The sequence below is a fragment of the Eschscholzia californica genome, unplaced genomic scaffold (assembly GCF_041429995.1).
Source record: "Eschscholzia californica isolate CP2 unplaced genomic scaffold, dmEscCali1.0.p SCAF_8, whole genome shotgun sequence".
Lineage (NCBI taxonomy): Eukaryota > Viridiplantae > Streptophyta > Magnoliopsida > Ranunculales > Papaveraceae > Eschscholzia > Eschscholzia californica.
Window position 1 is genome coordinate 112,501 of NW_028238505.1, and position 7,500 is coordinate 120,000.

At 53.7% G+C, this 7,500-nt stretch overlaps 1 protein-coding gene across 1 annotated transcript in view; it reads left to right on the top strand.

The window, feature by feature from the left end:
- LOC147529997 (uncharacterized) overlaps positions 1-7,500 on the top strand; it is a 61,221-nt gene that overhangs the window by 41,469 nt on the left and 12,252 nt on the right. The gene's annotated exons all lie outside the window — the stretch shown is intronic.

Sequence of the window (7,500 nt, forward strand, 5' to 3'; positions counted from 1 at the left end):
TCTCTTTCAGCTATACAGCTTAGCAGGGGACTTGCCAAAGGAGAAGAGACATTCCTTGCCACACTTAAAGAGGAACCTGATGGGGCAGAAGGACCAGTCCCTATTGAAGTTCAAGCTGTCCTTGAGGAGTACAAGGACATTATGCCAGATGAGCTGCCTAAGAAGCTTCCACCAAGGAGAGAGGTGGACCATGAGATCGAGTTGGAGCCGGGGTCCAAGCCACCTGCCTTGGCCCCTTACAGGATGGCACCTCCTGAGTTGGCAGAGCTGAGGAAGCAACTCAGGGAGCTACTTGATGCAGGATTCATCCAACCTTCCAAATCACCTTATGGGGCGCCAGTGCTCTTTCAAAAGAAACACGATGGGAGTCTACGTCTATGCATCGACTACCGAGCACTGAACAAGGTGACAGTAAAGAACAAATACCCTATCCCTCGGGTGGAAGACTTGTTTGATCAATTAGGTGGTGCAAGGATCTTCTCAAAGTTAGACTTGAGGTCAGGCTACTATCAGGTACGAATAGCCAAAGGAGATGAGCCCAAGACCACTTGTGTCACCAGGTATGGAGCTTATGAATTTCTAGTTATGCCCTTTGGTTTAACAAATGCTCCTGCCACATTCTGCACCCTTATGAACAAGGTATTCCATCCTTACTTAGACAAATTCGTAGTTGTTTACCTTGATGATATAGTAATATATAGTCGTACCATGGAGGAGCACCTTAAACACCTACGAATTGTCTTTCAAGTACTAAGGGAGAACTCTCTCTATGTCAAAAGAGAGAAGTGTTCCTTTGCTTCCACCAAGGTTGCCTTCCTTGGTCATTGGATAGGAGAAGGGAAAATATGGATGGATCAGAAGAAAATACAAGCCATCCAAGGTTGGGAGGAGCCAACCAAAGTGACCCAACTAAGGTCCTTCTTGGGGCTTGTTAATTATTACCGGCGGTTCATCGAGGGATATTCCAAAAGAGCTGCCCCACTCACTGATCTTCTGAAGAAGAACCAAGCTTGGTTGTGGACTGATAGATGCCAAGCTGCCTTTGATGATCTAAAGCAAGCTGTTATGAAAGAGCCTGTACTTAGCTTGCCAGATCATACTAAACCTTACGAGGTATATACAGATGCTTCTGACTTTGCTATTGGAGGTGTTCTTATGCAGGAGGGTCATCCTATTGCATATGAGAGTCGGAAGCTTAATGATACGGAGCGGCGCTACACGGTCCAAGAGAAAGAGATGACAGCTGTGGTGCACTGCTTAAGGACATGGAGGCACTATCTTCTGGGCAACTTCTTCACAGTATACACTGACAATGTTGCCACAAGCTACTTCCAGACCCAGAAGAAATTAAGTCCTAAGCAAGCAAGGTGGCAAGACTTTCTGGCCGAGTTTGACATGAAGATGGAATATAAGCCAGGCCGCACCAACCATGTTGCTGATGCACTAAGTCGAAAGGCAGAGCTAGCATCCTCAAGGCTTTGTGCAATAGTCAGTCGACCCGACACTTTATACTTGGACCGGATAAGGGAGGGACTTCAACATGACTCCCATGCACAAAAGCTAATGCAGGCCGCTCGTGAAAGGAAGACCAAGAAATTCTGGGTAGATAATGGTCTTCTCTTTGCAAAAAGGAACAGGCTTTATGTGCCAAAGTATGGGGATCTCCGTCGGACACTTCTAAGGGAATGTCATGATACCATGTGGGCAGGACATCCAGGCCAGAGGAGGACTATGGCATTGCTCGAGCTGAGGTACTATTGGCCAAAGATGATGGAGGATGTGGAATCCTATGTGAGAACCTGCCTAATATGCCAACAGGATAAAGTGGAGCAGAAGAAGGCAGCAGGACTATTGGAGCCACTTCCTGTAGCAGAGAAGCCTTGGGCAAGTGTCTCTTTGGACTTCATTTCTGCCTTACCCAAAGTTGATGGGTTAGGTTCCATACTTGTGGTAGTTGACAGGTTCACCAAGTATGCTACCTTCATCGCTGCACCTACCGACTGCACTGCCGAACAAGCCGCAAGGTTATTTGTGAAGCATGTAGTCAAGTATTGGGGAATACCTGCCAACATTGTTAGTGATCGGGACCCAAGGTTCACAGGCAAATTCTGGACGGAGATATTCAAGTTACTTGGGTCGGAGCTATCTTTCTCTACGAGCTTCCATCCTCAGACAGATGGGCAGACGGAACGGGTCAATGCACTCTTAGAGCTATACTTAAGACATTTCGTCACAGCCAACCAAAGGAATTGGGTGGAGCTCCTAGACATTGCCCAGTTTTGCTATAATCTGCAGAAGAGCGAATCAACTGGGCATAGTCCGTTTGAGTTGGCTATAGGCCAACAACCACTTACCCCACTTACTCTTGCAGGTGGGTATAAGGGTGCAAGCCCGGCAGCCTTCCAGGTTGCCAAAGGATGGCAAAAGGAGCTTGACGTTGCCAGATCTTACTTGGAAAAGGCCGCCAAGAAGATGAAGAAATATGCCGATCAAAAGAGGCGTCCATTGGAGTTTCAGGTTGGAGACTTGGTGATGCTCAAGTTCAACCAAAATCAGTTCAAGTCCCTTCGAAGGGTGCACAAGGGGCTGATCAGGAGGTATGAGGGACCATTCCCCATACTTAGGAAGGTCGGGAAGGCATCTTACAGGTTGGAACTTCCAGCACATCTCAAAATCCATCCCGTCTTTCATGTAAGCTGCCTCAAGCCTTATCATGCGGATCCAGAAGATGCAACCAGAGGCCAAAGCAGCCGAGCACCAGTTACTATGACTACCTCCTTTGACAAAGAGGTAGAAAGCATCGAGTCGCACAGACGGGTTTCCAGGGCCGGGCGAATCTATACGGAGTACTTAGTGCGATGGAAGGGGCTACCAGATAGTGAAGCAAGCTGGGAGCATGAAGATACCTTATGGCAACACAAGGATCTCATCGCTAAGTACCGAGAAGAGATCGCGACGAGGACGTCTGCGGCTTAAGTGGGGGAGAATGTCACAGCCCATCTAAAGCACCCCCAAACAGCAGCTTATACTTGGGCCGGACAGCAGCTAAAACGCCCAAGAACAGCAGCCAAGCAGCCTAGACAGCAGCCTAGACAGCAGCCTAGACAGCAGCCTAGACAGCAGCCTAGACAGCAGCCCAAACAGCAGCCTAGACAGCAGCCCAAACAGCACCATTGGACCAGGCTGCACTTGTACATAGTTGGGGCACCTTCCTTGGCCCAGCCCAAGGAGTTTTCTAGAGATGGCAAGGAGATTTTTCTAGAGATACTTGGAGCCCAAGTAACCTAGAGATTTCCATAGCCATTAGATAGGTTACATGTGGGTAAATCCCAACCATCCATTGTATATAGGAACTAGTATAAATAGGGGATCACCCCCTCATTTGTAAAGCATCCAAGCAAGGATTCAAAGCATTAGTGTGAGAGTTGAGTGACTTGGGAAACGTGCCCAAAAGCCTTCTTGTATACAAAGAGTTCTTAGTAATAAAGATCAAAGTTCTCTTTAGTTGGTGCACACTTTTGAAGCTTATCTTTCTTGGGTCTTTGCCTACTTAGTCAAGGTTACTTAGGCATTTGGGAAGGTTAAGGCTTAGACTTGTACTTAGGAGGAAGCTAAGTCAAGTGCCGCACGGTGCTAAAGTAGGAGCGAAAACTTTACCCCGTGACATTGCGCTCTGCGTCCGAGACATCTCGCGAGTCCCGCGATCCTGGGGAGGACGGCACGTTAGTGCCGTCTCTCGCAGGGGACGCGGGAAGCGCGGCGTCGGCCGACTCGCTCCGCATCGTGGCGGGCGAGGGGCAAATACGTGGGACTCAACTCGTTGCCTCCGCGGAAGGTATGCAGCACAGGAACCGTATATTGGCCCGGCACTCGAAGGTGTCGGGAGCCGACTGAACAGGAACGAGAGCCGAAGGTTCCCATGCGAACAGCAGGAAGCCCAACAGCACACTCGAACCAAACACCACTCACACGCCAACACGTCGTCGGACAGTCAACCGCCCGCGTCGCTCAAATGCGCTCCGCTCGCCCCGAAAGGCTGCAGAGGCGCAAGAGACCAACGCGGGACAGTCCCGGCCGACACGCTGTGCGTGAAAAATCCATCCAACTAGGTCGCGCCAAAGCTGCGCACGTCGCTTATCGGGAGCTGCCCCTTCAGCTCCCACGACGTGCGCTTCGCCATCGTGCTGCACCAAGGAAGCTTCCGAGGTGCAGCACTTTCGCATCTTTGGGGCCGGCTAGGGACTCTTGTGCCTAAGGAGCTTCCCCAGCAGCTCGGACACCTTCGGGGATGCTTCCCAAGTGTCCGGCATAGGCTGGGGACTTTTCGATTTTTGGCCCGTGGTGCCCCCCGGGCCCCCCCAGCAGCTCGGACACCTTCGGGGATGCTTCCCCAAGTGTCCGGCATAGGCTGGGGAGTTTTTGATTTTTTGGCCCGTGGTGCCCCCCCGGGCCCCCCCAGCCGCATCTTCGATTTCCCACGTCGGGGATGAGTTGGCAACTCTTGGAAGCTTCCCATCCACCCCCGTGCCGAGCTTTGCCCTTGGGATGCCTTATGTTGCATCCCAAGGGCCAAGGCACCTGCCAGCCCAAGGGCTGTGCACGGCCTGGGGAGGGAGCTCACCCCTCCCCTATATAGTGCAAAGTTATTGTTTTCCCTATTTTCACAAGGAAACATCAAATTTTTAACCAAGCATACTCGGCCTTTGCTCCTTCGTTACTCGTCCAAATCCAACAAACTTGCATTCGTTGGAAAGGTCTTTTCACAAGGATTCTTTTGATATATAATAATAGCGATTCCGATAAATATTTATTTTTTTATGAATTTTTAAGTGAATAAACAATTAAAAATTCAAAAAAAATAGAAAAAAAATATTTTTTTCCCGATTCTTTCTCCAATATTCCTGATAAATACCCACACACCCACATATGGAGTTTGGTCGAAAATGCTCGAGTGGATATCGAGATGTCCGACGAAGCACCACTTGGAAGGGCCGAGGCACGGGACGCCCGAGCTGTTGCTCGGGTCGGCACGGGACGCGCATGGGACAGCCCGGGACGGCATGGGACGCCCTCGCTACAGCTCGGGACGGCCAGGTACGCCCGAGACTTGGCTCGGGACGGCCTGGGACGCCCTCGCCATAGCTCGGGACGGCCTGGGACGCCCGAGACTAGGCTCGGGACGGCCTCGGCACAGCTCGGGACGGCCTGGGACGCCCTTGCCACAGCTCGGGACGGCATGGGACGCCCGAGACTTTGCTCGGGACGGCCCGGGACGCCCTTGCCACAGCTCGGGACGGCCTGGGACGGCCTCGGCACGGCTCGGGACGCCCTGGGACGCCCGAGACTTTGCTCGGGACGGCCTGGGACGTCCGAGACTTTGCTCGGGACGGCCTGGGACGCCCGAGACTTGGCTCGGGACGGCCTGGGACGCCCTCGCTACAGCTCGGGACGCCCTGGGACGGCCTCGACACAGCTCGGGACGGCCTGGGACGTCCGAGAATTTGCTCGGGCCGGCCTGGGACGCCCGAGACTTGGCTCGGGACGGCCTGGGACGCGCTCGGCACAGCTCGGGACAGGCCGGGACGCCCGAGCCGAGCTTCGGGTCGCACGAAATCTCTTCGTATTCCGACATATTAGAAGCTTCCCATCATGTAGTAGGCCGAGCTTTGCCCTTTGGATGCCCTATGGTGCTTGGCGAGCACTAGGGAACGTGCCAGCACAAGTGCTGTGCACGCTCTGGGGAAGGAGCTCAACCCTCCCCCTTATAGTGCAAAGTTATTGTTTTTCCTATTTTCACAAGGAAACATCAATTTTTTAACCAAGCATACTGGGCCTTTACTCCTTCGTTACTCGTCGGAATCCAGCAAACTTATACTCGTTGGAAAGGTCTTTTCGCAAGGATTTTTTTGATATATTATAATAGCGATTCCGATAAATATTTATTTTTCTATGAATTTTTAAGTGAATAAACACCGGAAAATTCATAAAAAATAGAAAAAAAAATATTTTCTTCCGTTTCTTTTCTCCAATAATTCATAAATAATACCTCAATAGTATTAATGAAGAGAGAGTCGAAATGGCCCGGGTGGATTTCGAAATGTCCCACGACCCCATAGAATGCACGGGCCAGCCGAGCCAAAAGAATGGGACGCGCACGGGACAGCATTGGTCAGGCTCGGGACGGCACGGGACAGCACGGGACGCGCATGGGACAGCACGGGACGCGAATGGGACGGCCTTGCTAAGGCTCGGGACGGCATGGGACAGCACGGGACGCGAATGGGACGGCCTTGGTGAGGCTCGGGACGGCACGGGACGCGCAAGGGACGGCCTTGGTGAGGCACGGGACGGCCTTGGTCAGGCTCGGGACGGCATGTCACGGCCCTGGTGAGGCTCGGACGGCACGGGACGCGCATGGCACGGCACGGGACGGCCTGGGACGGCCATTGTGAGGCTCGGACGGCACGGGACGCGCATGGGACGGCCTTGGCGAGGCTCGGGACGGCATGGGACAGCACGGGACGGCCTCGGCACAGCTCGGACGGCACGGGACGCGCATGGGACGGCCTTGGCGAGGCTCGGGACGGCATGGGACAGCACGGGACGGCACGGGACGGCCTCGGCACAGCTCGGACGGCACGGGACGGCCTTGGCGAGGCTCGGGACGGCATGGGACAGCACGGGACGGCCTCGGCACAGCTCGGACGGCACGGGACGGCCTTGGCGAGGCTCGGGACGGCATGGGACAGCACGGGACGGCCTCGGCACAGCTCGGGACGGCACGAGACGCGCATGGGACGGCCTTGGTGAGGCTCGGACGGCCCGGGACGCGCATGGGACATCATGGGACGCACATGGGACACCTTATGGGGATCATCAAGGGACGTTGCACGGGACATTCTTTCCCACGAAGGGCATTTACATGGGACATCTTAGGAGTCGAGAGCCGGCACATGGGACAACGTAGTTCACACGCACGGAACACTTTACTTTCGTTTGGAACGTCGTGGGATCTTTATGTCCCCATTAGCACCGAACCTTTAACATGCTAGGAAGCTATGTTCGATCTTCTCGAAGTGTCGATGGAACTTCGATGGACACACATCCGATCCGATGTTATGATGATGTACTTTCTCCGAGATCGATGTTGGGGCCGTATTCCGATGTCATGATGATGTACTTTCTCCGAGATCGATGGGACGGCCTTGGTAAGGCATGGTTCGGCCTTGGTAAGGCATGGGTCGGCCTTGCTAAGGCATGGGACGCGCATGGGATGGCCTTCGTAAGGCATGGGACGGTCTTGTAAGGCACGGGACGCGCATGGGACGGCCTTGTAAGGCATGGGACGTCCTTCGTAAGGCGTGGGTCGGCCTTGTAAGGCTCGGGACGCCATGGGACGGCACGAGACGCGCATGGGACGGCCTTGGTGAGGCTCGGACGGCACGGGACGCGCATGCGACGGCCTTGTAAGGCTCAGGACGGCACGGGACAGCACGGGAC